This window comes from Physeter macrocephalus, chromosome 10, assembly GCF_002837175.3.
Source record: "Physeter macrocephalus isolate SW-GA chromosome 10, ASM283717v5, whole genome shotgun sequence".
NCBI lineage: Eukaryota > Metazoa > Chordata > Mammalia > Artiodactyla > Physeteridae > Physeter > Physeter macrocephalus.
In genome coordinates, this window is record NC_041223.1 from 78,660,871 (window position 1) to 78,682,446 (window position 21,576).

A 21,576-nucleotide genomic window follows, 5' to 3' on the forward strand; every position below is an offset into this window, starting at 1 on the left:
TGGCCTTGCCTGATGATTGAGGTAAGGACAGTGAAAATTCCAAGAAGTTTGCAAGGTTTTTGTTAAGGTTTATATGGTTTGTCCAGTGAAGTGGGTGCCTTGATCACCAGAGATTGTGGAAGGTCTACCCCAAGTGGGAAACACATTTTCTAACAGTTTCTTTGCCACTGTGAGTGCATCAGCATTGTGAGAGGGGAAGGTTTCAAATCATTTGGAAAACACACACAATAACAAGAACATATTGATAACCCATACTAAGTAATAGTTCAGTGAATCCAGATGGAGGTGTTCAAAGGTTCAGAGGGAGGAGGTGTGAGGCCTCTAGGAACAAAAATAGTTTTTCTTAAATGTACTATGGTGGGTGAATTTATTCAAAAACTGAAAAATGGGGTTTGCTAGGGAGCCAGCAGTAACCCAGCAGCTGTCTTGTGTTTTTCATAGCTGTGACTATTTGCTTAATTTACAGCTATTGTTTACACATCTACGTTTCTTTGATTCGTGAGCAGACTGTTGCCATGTTATAAGAACATCGGGATAACAAAAGTCTAGCAACAAGTGTCATTTTTTGCAGAAGCAGACTTGACTTTATACACATGTGCCACAGTCCTTATAGATTCTGATACTGCTGTTTTTGCAGGAAAGCCAGCTAGGGCATTTTCCTGATGCTCAGGTTCAGTTCTTTTATTGTGAGCCTCAATTTTGACAAAAGAAATTTCAGAAGGTAAAAGAATAGCATTAAGATCATTTACGGGGCTTCCCTGGTGGCGCAGTGGTTGAGCGTCCGCCTGACGATGCAGGGGACACAGCTTCGTACCCCGGTTAGGGAGGATCCCACATGCCGTGGAGCGGCTGGGCCCGTGAGCCATGGCCGCTGAGCCTGCGTGTCCGGAACCTGTGCTCCGCAAAGGGAGAGCCCCAGTGAGAGGCCCATGTACCGCAAAAAAAAAAAAAAAAAAAAAAAAAAGAAAAAGAAAAAAAAAGAAAAGATTCTGCTCAGCCATGAAAAATTTTAAAGGGAAAAGGAGGAAGTAATCTGAGGTAATCATTGAGGCAGAGGTTAGGTTCTGCATCACTTTCCATTGTGTGCAGGCTGGTTGACTCCTCATGATCTTTCTTCCGACATTATCTTGCCCATGTGGTCCGCCTGCAGGATTGCCAAGGGGACTGCTGTGGGTAGAGAGCTACTCATTCTTTAACTACTTAATTCTTCATTCCTACTTCTTTTAATCTAGGGAAAGAATCAATAAGTTAGACAAGGTATTGTGTGCATATAGTAGAGCATAAATCAAGAGTTAGGTTAAATGTTACCTAGTGATCTAATTTTTATAATTAAGATGTAGGGGGACAGAAATAGACAAACAGGAAAGGGGCAAAAGAGCTACTTACAACATAATACCAGGACATATCAGATTTCTAATACTTTCACACAATTTCTAGAATATTTGTGTTAATGACATATATCTACACAAATATAATCAAAGGTTTAGCATCACTTATTTGACAATGCTTCCCATATAATTTAACATATCAAATAAGCCCTAATTAGTTTAATAGTTCTCTTTTATTTTTTAAGGAGAGAGAACAAATATTTTGAAATGTTCCAACGGACCTCTGGAAAATTTCAAAGTTAGCTTGTAGTCAAAAGAATTCATTTAGAATTTGATTTTAGGAAGTTTGTCAAAAATATTTTTTAAGTCTTAAAACTTAAAACTCTTAAAACACAATAGGCTCACAGATCATTATGAAATGTAATACCTCATTATCTACTAGCAAAACTTAGCTCTTTTAATATTAAGAGGATTTGTTCTACTTACATATTCAAAGACTTGAGTAAGACAACATAAAACACCCAAAAAATTTTTTCATAAAGACAGAATCTTTGCTTTCTAGGCAGGCTACTTAAAAGGTAAAGAAAAACCTTTATGTAATTAGAGAAGACTAAGAAAAATTTATCCTTTTAGTAAATAAAAGGTAATTAAGTTCTAGTTTTAAACAAGTGCATTATTGCTAATAAAGATAAATTTTTAAAACTCTTATAATAACAATTCCATTTTAGCCAGCTCAATCATACAAGGTAAAATTCTCTTTTTTTTTTCTCTATATCTTTCTTTCCACATACATTTAGTTTGACCTTCATTTTCTTCCTTCCCTTTCTGAATAACCAGAAGCTCTAGGTTAGGTAAAATCACTCTCATTTCCTTTAACAATAATGTATATTCATTCCTCATGATTATTCTTAGCCAGAAACATATCGTATTTTTCTTCAATTATATATACTAGAATTTTTAACCCTTAGAAACCCTAATTTCTAGTGAAAAATAAGAAATAATGAGCTATTCTTTAAATTAGCGTTCTGCAGATTGGCAAACTTGTAAATACTTTTTATAATTTCCAGAAACATGTACTTATTCGTAGAAAATTTCTCAGCATGGCACTAAATAGACCCAAATATTTTTTCCTCCATAATAAGAAATCAAGTGTAGTAAAGCCCATGTTCAGTAATTAATATTTCACTATTTTACCTTTTCTTATTTGGAAATGGCGTAAATGCCAAATAAAGAATGTCACTCACCAACTGGCTCTACAGGGATTAGATTACTGGCCACTGCAGTTGCTGACCTTCAGCACCCCTGGAAAGGAGTTCAGGGTGGAAATTAGGAATGAGGTATTCTGTGCTCTGGGAAAAACCAGCAGAACAGACCTTCAGAGGGGCAAATGTTTTTAGAAGAAAATTTTTTAAACCCAAATTCTTGCATCTTCTCATTCCTAGAACAGCACTAAAATCATTAACACAGACATCTGCTTCTTGTGACTAGCAGCAACATTCTACCAAGATGTGTGTTTGATTTCAGGTACCCCCTTCACCAAAATCATGTATATTCTGACCTCCTCCTCTACCTCTTTGGAGCAGTTCCTCAGAGCTGTCGGAGAGGCTGTCTCCTGGGCTACAGTCCTCAGTAATCCCCCAAATAAAACTTAACTCACAGCTCTTATGTTGGGCATGTTTTTTTCTGTTTGTTTCAGTCTACAAGATATTTAATAAACTTCTATCATTGAATTTAATTTAGCATGACTTTAAAGTTTCAAGTTACCAAAATGATTTTGGAAGTTATTTTTAAGGGCACATACCATAAAATATAATTTTTGATAAAAAGTTTATATCTGTAAATTCTTATCCTACTTACATCTATCTAAATTATTTGCTCCCAGCAACTATGTTTAGATTACCCACAAAATCTTGAGACATGAGACAAAATCAGCCATCATTCTAAGCTATTTTTGCTGACAAATTTTCTAACAGAGATAAGTGAACTTATTAGTTAGAATAAAAGTTTTTTATTTGCATTATATTCAGTGTTGATAAATTTAAAGACATGTCTATTTGAATTAAACCAGCAAACTTCAACTTTTATTTACTGAAGATTGTCTCAGGCCACATGAAATTTAAAAGCATTTTGATTAGTTTCTGTTAATGCCCCATCCTCACAAGAACTTGCCTTCAAACCAACTAAATAGGACTCTTTTAAAAATTAATTTTAGCAATATCATTCAGAGGTAGGAAAACATCACTTACCTTACACACACACACACACACACACACACACACACACACAACATATAGACTGATGGAAATAGAGACTTTATGTTTACTAATACTTTGGGAAAAGATTTGTAAGATTTCTCATTAGCCCAATTTTCAAATACCTCCTTTCCTTTTTTTTCTTTTTTTTTTTTCTTTGTCTGATGGGAAACTTCTCCCTAAAATTTGCTTTCCAAAGAATGGCTCTTAGGTCCTAGAGAAGATGTGAGTAGGAAATGTACATCACAAAGGCAGAGATTAAGTGCAGGACAATTCTCTTTCCAATGTCCTGACCTTGTCAAGAATTTTGAGAGGAATAGTTGAGGTTTGGGGGATTGGCAGGGAAAAATAAATTAAAAAGCAAAGGAACTCTGAACTTCTAGAGCCATATCTTTGGCCCTGTATAGACTTACAATAAAAAAGACAGTTGTTTCCAGGTTCCCAAATAATTGGGTTGTAGCTTTTGCTTAAGTACCTTTTATATCTTTAATTTTTTATTAGCCATTTGCAATGATTCTTTCAATAAGCTATTTTGGAATTTCAAAAACTTTTGGAGCCTTCTGCATACCAGTTAAAATAGACATTCCGTTCTGTTTGATTTTGGAGTCTTTGCTTTTAAGTGCACTTTTAAAATGATCTTATCTATTGGGAATTTCCTTATAATGGCCATTGTAATTTTAGGTTGTTTTTAGTAAAATCTTGCCATCTAAGATACCTGCAACTTCTGAGACAATAATGGTTAACATAAAATAAGCAGATGCGCAGGAAGGTGGCACACTCAAGTCTTGGGATATAAAGGATTCTATTTCTTTTATCTAGGCCTTTGATTTTTCTCAGAGCCAAAGTAACGCTTAAGCTCTTTGGCTTCCAAGATATGCTTTTAGCAAACGCCTTTACCTCATGTGCACATTAACAGAAACCAGCAGTAACTGAGGAGACAGAACTGTGAACACTAGAAGTAATCGAAGAACCAGGGACAGGGGACAGGATTGAACAAGCAGGCACCCAGGACTGGGGACTGCAGACTGACTCCAAACAAATGGAGAACGGCAGCTGCCACCAGCAGTTCCCAACCAAGGATGTGGGGACAAAACCAAGGGCAGGGGTTTAGACTTAACTGCAAACTGTCCAATAGGAGGCCCTGTAAGCACAGTCAGCAATTCCCAACAGGGACTAAATCAGCAGACTCCAGTACATGGAGACTGCAGACTGAGACTGGGAAAGGATTAAACCAGTGTGCCCTACCCACAGTGAGGCCAAACAAACCAAAACACTGTAGTTAGGAGTACTTTATTGCAGGACCAAGCAAGGAGAATGGGGGACTCTTGCAAAATTAGTGCTTCTCTATGTGTGGGAAGATGCAAGAATCTGGGATCATTGAAATCATTCCTTTGACATGTACCTCAGTCATCTGGGGCCAGTATCCTGTGTTTCCTCATCCTGAGTCTCCTCAGGGTGCATTTTTTGGGGGTGACTGCAGTGACTGAGGGCTTGATGGTGGGCATCCTGTTTCCATCTTGAGTTCCCTCAGGGCTCACCTGGGGAGAGTGTACTGTGATGGCTTGATGGCTGCAACATCCTTTGTTTACTAATATGGCAGGCAATATTTTTCATACACACCTTCAATAAATCAAATTAATTTTATTGCACTCAAATTTAATAAAAAGTACTTTGGGTGGTATCCTTTATGGCTTTCTAAATATTAGAAACATTTTTTAGATAGACAATTTTGTACCTACTATGTTGTTTTGGTAATCAGATTTTTAAACAACTGAACTCTGAGATTCAGTGTGATGTGCTTATTATTTTAATTTTTAAAAATTTATTTATTTAATTTTTTTTTTTTTTTGACTGTGTTGGGTCTTTTTTGCTGTGCATGGGCTTTCTCTAGATGTAGCAAGCGGGGGCTACTCTTCGTTGTGGTGCACAGGCTTCTCATTGCAGTGGCTTCTCTTGTTGCAGAGCATGGGCTCTAGCTGCACAGGCTTCAATAGTTGTGGTATGTGGGATCAGTAGTTGTGCCTTGTGGGCTCTAGAGCACAGGCTCAGTAGTTGTGGCACACAGGCTTAGTTACTCCGCGGCATGTGGGATCTTCCCGGGCCAGGGCTCGAACCCACTTTCCCTGCACAGGCAAGTGGACTTCTAACCACTGCACCACCAGGGAAGCCCCTACTTTAATATTTAGTGAAGAAGATATATAGCTCTATGTTTCAGGTAGAACTCCTCCTGATAAAATTGTAGATATAACGGAGATGAGTTCTAGTGAAAATATCACATGTGAGCCTTGTCAATCAACAAGAAAAAGTAAAATGTTTCAGTTATGGAGCCCAAAATAGACCTGCTGTCCATGAAAAGTCATGCAGTCTAGACTCTGGAATTCTTACCTGGAATGTTGCAACCATTATTTGAGCTTTCTCCTACTCTGCAATTAGTGATAGACAGACTTACAAAGCTGGAGAAGCTGAGTTTGGCTTAGTTGACCATGTGAAAAATTGGATCTTCGCTGGTTGCCACTCTGAATTATCCTGACATTTGAAGTGTTTGTTCAAACCAAAATTCTTTTCAAGCAGGTTCAGAAACCTTTATTTACCATATAAATGAGATCTTCTTTTCCCCTTGTTTTTTTTTTTGTTTGCTTGTTTTTTTTGCAGTACGCGGACCTCTCACTGTTGTGGTCTCTCCCGTTGCAGAGCACAGGCTCCGGACGCGCAGGCTCAGCAGCCATGGCTCACGGGCCCAGCCGCTCCGCGGCATGTGGGGTCTTCCCGGACCGGGGCACGAACTCGTGTCCCCTGCATCGGCAGGCGGACTCACAACCACACCACTGCGCCACCAGGGAAGCCCTCCCCTTGTTTTTATTGTCCTTTAGCATATGTCTTTTGGATGCTACCATTTCTCCTAATCAGGGAGTCGACAAGAAAAGAAAATCAGTGGACCTGTTATTATATGACAGTGCTAAAGGCTACCTTCTGTGTTTTTTACAGAGACATTCCTGTCGATATTTTTAACTAAGATTATGCACATCTGCCATGAAAAAAACTTTTAGTGAAAGGTCTTATGTCATAAAGAAATTGGCTTCAGCAAAGTTTTTTTTTTTTTTTTTCTATTAATCTCACTAATATTCTAAGATCTGTGAGGACAGAGATACTCTATTTTTTTGTTTTGTTTTTTTTAATATTATCGTTTACTCATATATTCCTGATGTTGAAAACTCGGCCACTGTGTCCCTATCCCAAATTGAATCTTGGAGACAGATTTTTGGGTGAAGTAGAAAATAATTGCTTTATTTCTTTGCCAGCAAAGGGGGACACAGTGGGCTTTCACCCTCAAACACTGTATGTCCCTACCTAGGGGATTTGGTGAAGAGTTTTCCAGCAATGGTTCAAGGGTGGGGTTACTGATAAGGATCAGGGTGTGTGCAGGGCCTTCACTCCTTCAATCTGGCCTCAGGTGGTCTCCTGAAGAGCTTATGTGGTTCTAGAGGTTATTAAACTGTGACCTTCTCTTTGGAATGAAGAATGCTTCATCAAGTAGTTAACATCTTCCATTTGTTGGGGGTTTTAATTCTGCAGAAGAGCTTAAAGATTTTGTTAAGTGTATCCCTTGAAGGGGAACCAGGACTCTGCCCCAAGGCTGCACTATTGTTTCTTGACTGCTGCTCCCTTGCCTCTATATCCCCTCCCTTCCCTGGATTAACAAATGTTTGAACCTGCCCTTTGGAACTCAGGGAAGGTCATGGAGGCTGAAGCCTACTTCCTACAAACAAGAAACAGGAGGCACAGAAAGGCTTCCATGCTCAGGAGTCCCACAGTGCTGTTCAGTTTCATCCGCAGTGCTTTGCAGTGATATATAGTAGATGCTCAATAAATATGTATGACTGAAAGAATATATGTCTTATTTATATTTAGTTTTAAAATTTGAGTACTGCTTCAGAATTAAATTCAGATTTCACTCTCTTTATTCAGACTCTTTTATGAGTCAGGTAATTTTTAGGTACAGTCACATACATTTACTCTTTAGGTCTCCCAAATATACTGTACAAGGGAGGGAAAAATTTCCCTACACCTTTCTAGGTCCTTCTGGCTGGTCTCGAGCTAAGTTGACATGAGATAGATTAACAGGAGAAAATCAAATAAAAGTTTAATACCATGTATACATGGGAGAGACCCAGAAAACACAAGGAACTCACCAAAATGGCCAAAGCTCTCACATTAAATACCATCTTTAGTTAAAAACAAAAGATGCTGAGGGTGAGGACAGTCAGGTATGGAAGGTGACTAGGAAAATCAGAGTAAACAAGGATAAGGTTGTTATGCAGATTTGTCATTGCTTTTTCCATTGTTAAGAGGAATTTTGTGATCCTCCTCTTCCTGGTATAGAGGGAGACACCCTTACACATAGAGATTTCCCTTACTAATGCAAATTTTTCTTACAAAAGGGTAACTCCTGCCTGGTGTTCAGAATTTTTCCTATATCTGCTCTTAGAAAATAATCAGCTTAAAATAATTAAAATGCCAGATATATTTGGGGGTGGCATATTTGGCTCCCCTACAACTACAAGGAAGGATAATTTTCAGTTTAAGATTAAAAATATGAAGCACAGCTATACTATGTGATGATCTCAAGTAGCCATAATCAGGGTACAAACCCAGGTTTTTAAAATCAAACCATAATGTCTTCTATAAGGAAGATAGAAAGTCTAGAACAGGGACAGATCATTATTTTATTTAATTCTATTGTGGACTGAAAAAAAATGCACAATCTAAAAGCTGAGAATTATGTTCTATTCAACGGACTTTCTGAGGACTTAAGCCCAGAAGGTGGCTTCTCACTTCACTCTGAGGGACTGCTCCAAATAGGTAAGGGGGGAGCCAGGACATACAGGAGTTTTTGCAACAAAGACCAGGTAGTTGGAACATAAAAAGATTACTGTTAATGTTACCAAACTTATTCTTGTGCCTGACGCAGTGAGGCCAAACAAACCAAAATGTCAGAGTTTGGAGTAGAAAAGGGTTTATTGCAGAGCCAAGCAAGGAGAACAGGTGACTCATGCTCAAATATCCCAGATCCCCCAGTGGTTTTCAGGGAGAAGTATTTAAAGGCAAAATTTGGGGTGAGGGCTGCAGAGTGTGTAACTTTCTTCTGATTGGCTGGCGGTGAGGTAATAGGGCAGTGCGCCAGCAATCTTGTGCTCAGCCTGAAGTTACCATCCTCCACCTGGGTGGGTGCCTTAGTTCCTGAAGAAGAGCTCAAAGATATTGTTATGTATATCCCTTGAGGAGGAACCAGGGCCCTGTCCCAAGGCTGCACTGTTGTTTCTTGACTGTTCCTCCCTTGTTTCTTCATTCCGTCCCTTCCCTGATTAGCACCTGTTTGAACCTGCCCTTTGGGACTCAGGGAAGATCAAGGAGCCTGAATGAAGCCTATTTCCTACAGACACAAAAATGGGGATACAGAAAAGCTCTTGTGCCCAGGAGGATCCCGCAGGGTCCTGCTCAGTTTCATTAATGAAAGAAAAGCAGACATCTCAAGTTAAGGAATTTAGTGCTTCTCTGTATATTGGAAAATGCAAGAGTCTGGGCTCATTGAAATCATTCCTTTGATACGCACCTTAATTATCTAGAGCCAATATCCTATTTTTTTCCATCCTGAATCCCCTGAGGGTGCACAATCTGGGAGGCTACAGTGGCTGATGGTGTGATGGCCACAACATCCTTTGTTTCAATACAGTCATCATACTTCCTCCACATTATTAAGGAAGTAATGAAGTAGTAATGCCAAAAGCTCAGCTTCTGCATACACTGGTGCTGAATCGAATCTCAGAGACAGAGTTTTGGGTGGAGAAGAAAAGGATAGCTTTATTGCTTTGCCAGGCAAAGGGGGACACAGAGGGCTCCTGCCTCAGAAAACTATATGTCCCAACCCAGGAGGATTTGATGAGGAGTTTTATACCAATAGTTCAAGGGCAGAGTTGCTGATAGGATTAGGGTATGTGCAGGGTCTCAGGTCATCTCCTAATCTTGATGAGCTTCTCTGGTCCCTTTAATCTCACCTCAGGTGGTTTCTTGGCTACTCCTCCCTTGATTAGCAACTGTTCCAATCTGCCTTTTGGAACTCAGGGAAGGTCATGGAGGCTGGAGTCTTGCCTACAAGAAATGGGGGACAAAGAAAAGCTTCCATACCAAGGAGCCCCACAGGGTCTCCTCAGTTTCAATAGTATGACTAAGTTAGCAAAAGGAGAAACCCTTGATGGGGTTAGGTTTTGAACTGGAGAGAGAGAAGTAAAGTTATGACTACTGCTGTGTGTTGGACTGCATGCTGTGTGAGAACTCCTATCATCTAATACTCTGATAAATTTCACGTTTCAAATTATGACTTTACCATTGCCTAGAGGTTTAAATGGGACACTAGAGAATGTGCCTGGCTCAAATAACCTATATAATAGTCACAGCTACCTAAACTTTCAGACAAAATAAAGGGAGTACCATAAGTATTACCATCTCCAATAGGGCCTCAGCTTTGCTGCAATGTGCTTGCTTGGCCTTGATGCGATACCTCCAATGTAGGAGAATGTCACAGCATTCAGTGAATGAATCAGGTAGAGATGCATGATGGAAATACTAATATTAGAGGCAAATAAAGTAAAGGGACTCAGAAACACCATAAAAATTATAAGAGGTAGCAATGAATATCAAGGAATTCTTTCATTGTGGTCTTTCAGAACATGGTATAAAATCTTGCCACAATGCTTCTCCATTTCAGGATCTGAATCCACTTTAGAAGATTTTTAAAAGTATATTTCTAGGAATTGGCTGACAAATACCTTGATGCTGTTATAGATTCACAGTTTCTCACAGATAGAAGAACCTACATATGTTGTAACTGACCTGGACAGTCCCATTTTACAACTCTTGTCCTGTTGTCACATCAAGTGTAGAATTTTTTTTTTTTTTTTTTTTTTTTTTTTGTGGTATGCTGCGGCCTCTCCCGTTGCGGGGCACAGGCTCTGGGCGCGCAGGCTCAGCGGCCAGGGCTCACCGGCCCAGCTGCTCCGCGGCATGTGGGATCCTCCCAGACCGGGGCTCAAACCCGGTTCCCCTGCATCGGCAGGCAGACGCGCAACCACTGCGCCACCAGGGAAGCCCCTAGAATTTTTTATAGATTCTTTTTTCATGTTTAACAATGTACTTTCTTTTATAGTAATAGTTGAGTTTTGTAAACTTCCACTTTGTGCTTCCAACTTCTGCCATGGTCTTACTTATAATGTGTACACTGACTTATAATTTGTACACTGAACAAAGTTCTTAATTCTACAACCAGTCAAAAAAAAATTATCACTTCCACTTTTTCTCTTTCTAGACATAACATAACTAAAACACCTCTCTTTCAAGAATGAAAAGAAAGATTCTTTCAAGAATGGCAAGAAAGATTCTTACTCCTGAAATGATTTCAACTCAGACGTGAGCCGCTCAGTACACAGCTAGGGGCTTCTATTCTCTGGGCTAGTGAGAGACATATTCTCTGCTGTGGCCACTGAAGGAAATGTGCTGTCCTAACCAGCAAGTGTATGGCACCTGACTTGGCATTTTACATACACGAAGCCACCAGGTCCACAGCTGAGAGAGTCAGGGGAAACATGAGAAATTATAGACCAGATGTATATGGAATATATTTGGGAAATATGGCTTCAGTAGTCCTGTCTTTGAACCTCTAAGAACCTAAATACTTAAAACCTGAATACTGTTGCCTCAGGGGTTTTGTCTTTTACTGAATGATATGAGATTGCTCATTTATTTCTACTCTTTATAAAGATTTTTTTTAATGTTACAATAAACTTGTTAAATAGTAATATTACTAAAAACATGAATATGCAAGCTTAATGAAAAATAACACACTGAAATTGTTTCTAAAAAATGTTGAAGATAAATGAGTAACTCTCTCCAAATGTATGCTGAAATTTATCATCCACCATGGGCACCAGAGTGACATCACTGAACACAAGAAGATCACAAGAAATAAAAATGCTAAAGTGAAAATATTAACATCTAATTCCTATTACATGTTATTTTAAGATAATTGTACTCAAGATTCAACACATGCAGCTACAGAAGTTGTATATAGGGAAAGCATAACTTTTCATTGAGATCCAATGACTATTCTTCTAAGTCAATTCTACATATTTTGATTAACAGTTCTTTAATGAATTGATAAAACGAGAAGTGATGGCTAAGTTGTTAGCTTCATGAGCAGCAGAATACTTTTGCAAATATTTAAATGATGACAGACATATCCATATTATCACAGAGTTAAGCAGAAAATTAGTGATTTCTAGTATTGGCTAGATTTTAAATTTTGAAAGTCAGTGCAATTAATAAAATCTTCAGGTATTATTGTGATAATGCAATTGTAAAATAGTTAAATTTGACATTCAAGATAAAAGGATCTTTATAAAGATTATATGAAAACACACTTTAGTAAGGTATATTGTATGTAATAGTAAATGCAATGATAATATTGAACTAAGAAATCTCCAGAGCAGAAACGTACTTAACATTAATAAATAAGTAAATAATCAGATAATATACCATTTTTTGTGTGTGTTTGTATATTATTTTTATTTATTTATTTTTGAACGTCTTTATTGGAGTATAATTGCTTTACAATGGTGTGTTAGTTTCTGCTTTATAACAAAGTGAATCAGCTATACATATACATTTAGCCCCATATCTCCTCCCTCTGGCATCTCCCTCTCACCTACCCTATCCCACCCTTCTAGGTGGTCACAAAGCACTGAGCTGATTCCCTGGGCTATGAGGCTGCTTCCCACTAGCTATCTATTTTACATTTGGTAGTATATATAAGTCCATGCCACTCTATCACTTCTTCCCAGAATACACTTCCCCTTCCCCATGTCTTCAAGTCTATTCTCTACATGTGTGTCTTTATTCCTGTCCTGCCCCTAGGTTCTTCAAAACCATTTTCTTTCTTTTTTTTTTTAGATTTCATACATATGTGTTAGTATACGGTATTTGTTTTTCTCTTTCTGACTTATTCACTCTGTATGACAGACTCTAGGTCCATCCACCTCACTACAAATAACTCAATTTCATTTCTTTTTATGGCTGAGTAATATTTCATTATATACATGTGCCACATCTTCTTTTTTCATTCATCTGTCAATGGACACTTAGGTTGCTTCCATTTCCTGGCTATTGTAAACAGAGATGCCATAAACATTGTGGTACATGACTCTTTTTGAATTATGGTTTTCTCAGGGTATGTACCGAGTAGTGGGATTGCTGGGTCATATGGTAGTTCTATTTTTAGTTTTTAAAGTAACCTCCATACTGTTCTCCATAGTGGCTGTACCAATTTACATTCCCACCAAAAGTTCAAGAGGGTTCCCTTTTCTCCACACCCTCTCCAGCATTTATTGTTTGTAGATTTTTTGATGATGGCCATTCTGACTGGTGTGAGGTGATAACTTTTTGTAGCTTTGATTTGCATTTCTCTACTGATTAGTGATGTTGAGCATCCTTTCATGTGTTTTTTGACAACCTGTATATCTTCTCTGGAGAAATGTTTATTTAGGTTTTCTTCCCATTTTTGGACTCGGGTGTTTGTTTTTTTGATATTGAGCTGAAAGAACTGCTTGTATTTTGGAGATTAACCCTTTGTCAGTTACTTCATTTGCAAAAATTTTCTCCCATAATGAGGGTTGTCTTTTCACTTGTTTATGGTTTCCTTTGCTGTGAAAAAGCTTTTAAGTTTCATTAGGTCCCATTTGTTTATTTTGTTTTTATTTCCATTTCTCTAGGAGTTGGGTTAAAAGGGATCTTGCTGTGATTTATGTCATAGAGTGTTCTGCCTATGTTTTCCTCTAAGAGATTTCTAGTGTCTGGCCTTATATTTAGGTCTTTAATCCATTTTGACTTTACTTTTGTGTATGGTGTTAGGAAGTGTTTTAATTTCATTGTTTTACATGTAGCTGTCCAGTTTTACCAGCACCAATTATTGAAGAGGCTGTGTTTTCTCTGTTGTGTATTCTTGCCTCCTTTATCAAAGATAAAGTGACAATATGTGCTTGGGTTTATCTCTGGGCTTTCTACCCTGTTTCATTGATCAATATTTCTGTTTTTTTGCAGGACCATACTGTCTTGATTACTTTAGCTTTATAGTATAGTCTGAAGTCAGGGAGCCTGATTCCTCCAGCTCTGTTTTCCTTTCTCAAGATTGCTTTTCAGCAGTGTCTTATAATTTTCTGCATATAGGTCTTTTGTCTCCTTAGGTAGGTTTCTTCCTAGGTATTTTATTCTTTTTGTTTCAATGGTAAATGGGACTGTTTCCTTAATTTCTCTTTCAGATTTTTCATCTTTAGTGTATAGGGATGCAAGTGATTTCTGTGCATTAATTTTGTATTGTACCACTTTACCAAATTCATTGATTAGCTCTAAAAGTTTTCTGGTACCATCTTTAGGTTTATCTATGTATAGTAACATGACATCTGCAAACAGTGACAGTTTTACTTCTTCTTTTCCAATTTGGATTACTTTTATTTCTTTTTCTTCTCGAATTACTGTGTCTAAAACTTCCAAAACTGTACTGAATAACAGCAGTGACAGTCGGAAACTTTGTCTTGTTCATGATCTTAGAGGAAGTGTTTTCAGTATTTCACCGTTCAGAATGATGTCGGCTGTGGGTTTGTCATATACGGCCTTTATTATGTTGAGGTAGATTCCCTCTATTCCTACTTTCTGGAGAATTTTTATCATAAATGGGTCTTGAATTTTGTTGAAAGCTTCTTCTGCATCTATTGAGATGATCATAAGGTTTTTACCCTTCAGTTTGTTAATATGGCGTATCATCTTGATTGATTTGCATATATAGAAGAATCCTTGCATTCCTGGAATAAACCCCACTTGATCAGGGTGTATGATCCTTTTAATGTGCTGTTGGATTCTGTTTCCTAGTGTTTTGTTGAAGGTTTTTGCTTCTCTGTTCATCAGTGATATTGGACTGCAGTTTTCCTTTTTTTTGTAAAATCTTTTTCTGGTTTTGGTATCAGGGTGATGATGGCCTCATAGAATGAGTTTGGGAGTGTTCCTCCCTCTGTTATATTTTGGAAGAATTTGAGAAGCGTAAGTGTTAGCTCTTCTCTAAATGTTTGATAGAATTCACCTGTGAAGCCAACTGGTCCTGGGTTTTTGGGTGTTGGAAGACTTTTAATCACACTTTCAATTTCACTGCTTGTGATCAGTCTGTTTATGTTTTCTATTTTTTCTGACTCAGTCTCAGAAGGTTGTGATTTTCTAAGAATTTGTCCATTTCTTCCAGTTGTCCATTTTATTGGCATGTAGTTGCTTGTTGTAATCCCCATGATTCTTTGTGTTTCTGCAGTGTCAGTTGTTACTTCTCCTTTTTCATTTCTAATTCTGTTGATTTGAGTCTTCTCCCTTTTTTTCTTGATGAGTCTGGCTGGTGGTTTATCAATTTTGTTTATCTTCTCAAAGAACCAGCTTTTAGTTTTATTGATCTTTGCCTTTGTTTCCTTCATTTCTTTTTCATTTATTTCTGAACTGAGCTTTATGATTTATTTTCTTCTGCTAATTTTGGGGGTTTTTGTTCTTCTTTCTCTAATTGCTTTTGTGTAAGGTTAGGTTGTTTATCTGTGATTTTTATTGTTTTTTGAGGTAAGATTGTATTGTTATAAACTTCCCTCTTAGAACTGATTTTGCTGCATCCCATAGGTTTGGGTTGTCGTGTTTCCATTGTCATTTGTTTCTAGGTAATTTTTGCTTTCCTCTTTGGTTTCTTCAGTGATCTCTTGGTTATTTAGTAGCATATTGTTTAGCCTCCATGTGTTTGTATTTATTACAGTTTTTTTTCCTGTAATTGATATCTAGTCTCATAACATTGATATGATTTCAAGTTTCTTAAATTTACCAAGGCTTTATTTGTGACCCAGGATATGGTCTATCCTGGAGAATGTTCCATGAGCACTTGAGAAGAAAGCGTATTCTTTCGTTTCTGGATGGAATGTTCCATAAATATCAGTTAAGTCCATCTTGTTTAATGTGTCATTTAAAGCTTGTGTTCCTTATTTATTTTCATTTTGGATGATCTGTCCATTAGTGAAAGTGGGGTGTTAAAGTCCCCTACTACAATTGTGTTACTGTCGATTTCCCTTTTATGGCTGTAAGCATTTGCCTTATGTATTGAGGTGCTCCTATGTTGGGTGCATAAATATTTACAATTGTTATATCTTCTTCTTGGATTGTTCCCTTGATCATTATGTAGTGTCCTTCTTTGTCTCTTGTAATAATCTTTATTTTAAAGTTATTTTCTCTGTTATGAGAATTGCTACTCTATCTTTCTTTTGCTTTCCATTTGCATGGAATGTCTTATTGCATCCCATCACTTTGCTCTCAGTCTCTGATAAAGAGCAAAACCTGGGTCTTCTAAATTGGTACCAGGACCTGAGGGTCTGTGCTCACATGCCAACTTATGAGCAGGAGAAAGAGACCGAAGCATTTTCTTTGCACACCTTGAATCATATTTCTTTCAGGGATGCAAGAAGACCCGAAATGTATCAAGTTTACTTCAACATCTGGACTGCAAAACTATATTTATTCACTTAATCAATGAATCCTCATTGACCAGAGCCAATATAAAATGATTCTACAGTATGGTAAACAAAGTAGACATGGTTCCTGACCTGTAGCTTTCAGTCCAGGCTGGGAGACACCTAATAAGCAGATGAATGAACACAAGAATACCTAGTGACAACTTAGGAAAACAACTAAGAAGAAGGCTAGGAGAGAATGAATGGGCTGGGGACCTACTTTAGCTTGGATGGTCATAAAGGAAGTCTGAGAGAGAGACATTGAAGTTGATAGTATGGGAAGAGGAAACAATGCTCAAAATGTCAGGGAAGATGCTCCATAAAAGGGGCTAGTCTTCACAAGGTCCTGGAGAAGAAGGATCTTGGCCTAGTGAATAATCTGTGTGACTGCAGCAAGTGAGGGAGAGTGAAGGTGATGTGAGAAAAGATCAGAGAGTAGGTAAGGTAAGCTCCTGAGGGGGTTTTGAAGGAAACGCAAATCAATGGAGATTTATTCTAAATTCAGTGGAAAGTAATGGACAGTTTTTAAGCACAACCTTCATTAAAAAATACGAGGTTCTAATTAAAATTCACAAGAATGTGAGTAGTCAATGTGGAACTTGAGGAGTGATGATAGAAGTGGAAGAGACTTTAGAAAGTATTTTTTATATTTTGATCCCAAGATTTAGTGAAGTACCTTGCAGTATGTATTAAATGAATATGTGATGAATGATATACAGGAAGGAAAGAAGGAAGGAAGGAAGGAAGGAAGGAAGGAAGGAAGGAAGGAAGGAAGGAAGGAAGGAAGGAAAGGGAAGGGAAAGGAAAGGAAGGGAAGGGAGAAGGGAGGGAGGGAGGGAGGGAAGGAATAAAAAAGAAGAGTTATTTCTAACCACAGATAGGAAAGAAAAGCTTTAACATAAAACGTAAAGTCAGACAGAGGTAGAGCAATAAGGCAATATCCTGAGCTATTCACTATTGCAGGAGAGGAATGGAAAAGAGAGAATAAATCTAAATGTAGGCAAAGAAAATCCTGTGTTTGTAAAAGAGATTGAACAGCAGACAGAATATTCATGTCTTGGCTTCAATATGTAATATACATTTGATATTAATGGGAAGTTATTTAACATCATTGAATATTAGTTTCATCATTTATTAAATAGGATTGATAATAGTACCTACTTCACTGGGTTTATCTGAATAATAATGGATAATAGTATTTGTAAAGTGGTTAATGTAGTGGTAAACACAAACATTATCATAAAAATAATGAGGATAATAATAGATGTGATAGAAAATGAAACTATCCCTTATTTTTCTACTCAAAGAGATATTCTTGTCACACAAATAATGTTTAGATTGTGTCCTTATGTCATAAAACTTCTAGTCATAATACTAATGCACCTCCTTTTATAGCCTTCTGTTTTGGTTCCTGCAATCATTCAACAAATATTTACCAGAAATTTAATAAATGCCAGATACTATGTTGGACATATCCTGTCTTTAAGATGCTTACAACTTGGAAAAGAACCTTATACATGAATAGCTGTTGCAACACTTCTCTACAAAGGACAAATCAATGGCATTATGACTATCATGAAGGAACTGAATGAAAAATCAATGGCATTATGACTATCATGAAGGAACCGAATGGAGAGGGGAGAATTAGCAAGAAAGGTAGGGTCTATGTAGTGGAATGTCAGAGGTCTTAAAGCCACATTCATGTTTTTCTTTTAATCTAAGAGAGAGGATTTAAGAAGTGAAGTGATACCATCACATTTGTTATAACTTCGTCTCTAGGGGGTTGTGGGTGGTACTGAAATTCTAGGTGAGAGAGTGAGATACTGATGCTTTGAACTGGGATGGTGGCCACGGGGACAGACAAAAGTTAGAGCATCCAGGTGAGGGAGAGGGAGGGTCACGGTTTTTTCTTGAGCAACCAAGAGGATAAAATGTGCAGAGAAAACAGGTTAAATGGGTGCATACATAAATGTGTTGTTTAAGGTACCTGAGAGTAATCCAGGTGGATGTATCAAGTCTAACACACCAGGAGGATGTCCAAGTAACAAATATAATTTAGTGAGATCTCAGCAGAAAAAAATAAAAAAGAAGTTGAAGCCATACCTTGGATTAGACTTACCATAATGGAAATGTAGAATTAAATGAAATTAGGGTTTAGATCCAGCCCCTGAGACCCATCCTTATTTCATATTTTTATAGATAAAGTATTAGAATAGTTGAAGCCATAAAAGGACACCCAGAAGAGCTGTAACTGGAATATGAGAAAATGCCAGGGAGCATAAGTTCTTGGAAATCAAAATGAAGAAATATTTGTAAGCAGAGATGTGTGGTCCAAAGGGTTAACTGCCACTGAGTAAAAGATAAAGATGTTAATTGGATAGAAATTAGAGAAAAGGAGGTAAAGACGTATTGGAATTTTAGATGGATGAAATAACACGTACAATAGCTTAATGATGTACAAGTTACAACATACTTGGTGGTAAAATAGGACCAGAGAAAAGAAGAGCTGGAAAATGAACTGGAGGTGTGGCCAGGAGCCCATGTGCTAGCACAGTGGCTTTTCTAAACATCAAATATGATGACACTGTTAAAGTTGGGATGTGTCACTATCATACTTGTATTTTAGAAAGATTACTCTGATTATTCAGGCAGCATTTTGGAAAATTATGTGCAGTGAGAAAGGGTGAATGCTAGCCCATTTCAATGAATCAAATGAGTAGTTAAAACAGCAAAAATAAGTCAAACATGAAAGAAACGGTGAGGAGGGGTCAGAGTTGAACGTTGACACTTCTGGACTTGGTGAACGACTGGTTGAGAGAATGAGGCAAAGGAGGTAGGGCTGTCAAGGTTGAGTCTTGCATCTTTCAGTTGGTTCAGGTGAGGATGGAGCATCACCAAGTCAGCAAGTCAGGAAAGCAGAGAAGAATATTGTTCATTCACTTATTGAGCTGCCACAGTGTTCAAGGTACTAGCAATATAACAGTGAATAAAACAGACAAGATTACTAGCCTCATGTTTACATTCCATAGGCAAGAAGGGAAGTACCATTTTATTTGCCTCATATCGGTAAAATAACATCTCTGCTTTGACTAAATCTCAAAATGAAAGGCTCTTTGGGAGAGATTTTTGAGATTGAGGATTTCTCTTACACAGATAAAAATTTTAACATGCAAATCATGTGGAATAATTGCAAGGAAATCAACTTTAAATAAGTTAATAACTGAAAATGGCAGTTATTATATAATGGAATCACTTTGCTGTACACCTGAAACTAACAAAGCATTGTAAATCAACTGTATTTCGGTAAAATTTAAAAAATAATAATGCTGAACCAGAAATACTTTAACTTCATCATGACATTCATGAGGCCCTCTCCCCTTGCATTTCACTTTCCTCCCGGTTCTTGATACTTAACTTAGTCTCTCATTTTACTTCTGATTCTGCCCATAAGGTATCACATTGGTATTTGCTTTCTATATTTTATTCTCAGTGCTTTGCTTCCTGCACAGTTTGAATCAGTTTTACCATTCCACATCTTAACTATAGTTACAATACCCTAATTCTGCCATTTTAAGGCCAAACCTTAAGAATTCCAAGTTCCACTCTCCTTAATCCTTCACTAAGGAGACTTCAGGTAAGTAGTGTCTGTGTAAATCACAGAAGACATTTTCTTCTTAACTCCAGTGCTGGTCAAATATTTCTTATCATAGTGGGTTTCATTTGACATTTGCAACTGAATCATGATAAAGAGAATTTGGAAAGAGACAAAAGAGGAGTAGTAAAAATGATTAGCAACCGGAGAAATGGGCCCCAAGAGAAAAGGCCAAAGAAACCAGGTTGGTGAGGCCTGAGGACAAGAATGTTGGCACTCAGGGCAAAGAGAGAAGCGCCTTCAACAGTGATGGAAAATAAGTGTTCTTTCCAGGAAGTACAGTGGGGACAGAATTCATGGCAAGTTGTCTGACCTGAGAAAGGATGCCTTGATTTAATGGATTGTGAGGGTTAGATCTCTTCTTTGTAGTTTCTTAGTTTTGTAGTTTCTTGATAGTTTCTTGATAGTTTCTTTGTAGTTTCTTGATCTTTTCCTCATTAAGGGCATATATATCAACAGACAATTCTCAATTCTCTCCTGCAATGTGTAAGGAAATGCAAAGAGAGTTATGGCAAATATTTGGAACCTCTGAGAACACATTAAAAAGGACTTTCACAGCCTACGTATCCAAAAGTATCCATAATATTTCACTGAACAGATGTGTTTTGGCAACTGGTAAAAGCAGAAATATTCTCTCAGTAAAAGAAAAATAACGTTTGACCGCTTTTATTTAAGTATCTTGGGCTTCAAATTATCTTGAAGTTATTACTCTGCTACAAAGGCCATAAGCTTCATGACTTTAAAATGTCTCTCATGTGTTCTTAACCTTAGGGAAAAATTCAGTTGGGATCAAATGGCAAAATGTTTGAAAAAGGCAATGAAGGGCACCTTAAACCTAAAAATTGTCTTTTTTCCTATAAAACAATATGAAAAAATATTGAACCTAGTATTTTTCTTGTCTTGACCCTTGGTTTTAAATATGGGAGCTTCATTTATTGTGTCTACTTAAAGAAAACATATCAATATACTTGCAATCCCAATCTTAGTGCCACATATTAAAATACCTGAGCAGCAATTTGTGCACAGAGAAGCACAGAATAATATTAAACATTTTACTTATTGATTTTTGAAATTACATTAATTCCATACTCAGCATATTCATGATGCATTGAGGCCATTTATGAACACATAATTACAGCTATTTGCAAGTTTTTCTAACAGACCAATTAATATCTATATTTTCTTTACAAAGTATTCCTATGAGGGTATTTTATGAATTTTGTCCTAGGTTATAGAATCAGAGATCACATGAGTATTGAGTGTTCATGTAATTCGCTCCATGCTCAAATCCACTTTATGACATTCAAGGTAAAGGAACAATACTGAAGGAAGCACTGTGCAAAATCAGTTAGTTACAGAAATTCTGCTTGATGTTAGCAGCATCTTCTTCTAGTACCTCTACCCTTATTACCACCATGTAGCAACGCCTGCATTAATCCATTAAGAATGTTAGTCTAGTTGTACAAGAGTCCTGTCACTAAAGAGTTAGAAACAAGTAAGAATCTGTCTCCTTTTAAAGATCTAATACAAATTCTTATAAAATATAATTTCATAAAACTCTCCAATGCTTAACAATATCAGATTCAAGAAAAATTCTCATCAGTATTACAAAGTTCATTTTCTCTTGCATTAACTTAAATGGAAGATGACAACACCTATTGATATTGGTGAATGTATGCTTGGTGGTCATACATATTTTATCCAAGCCACAAAATCCTTGA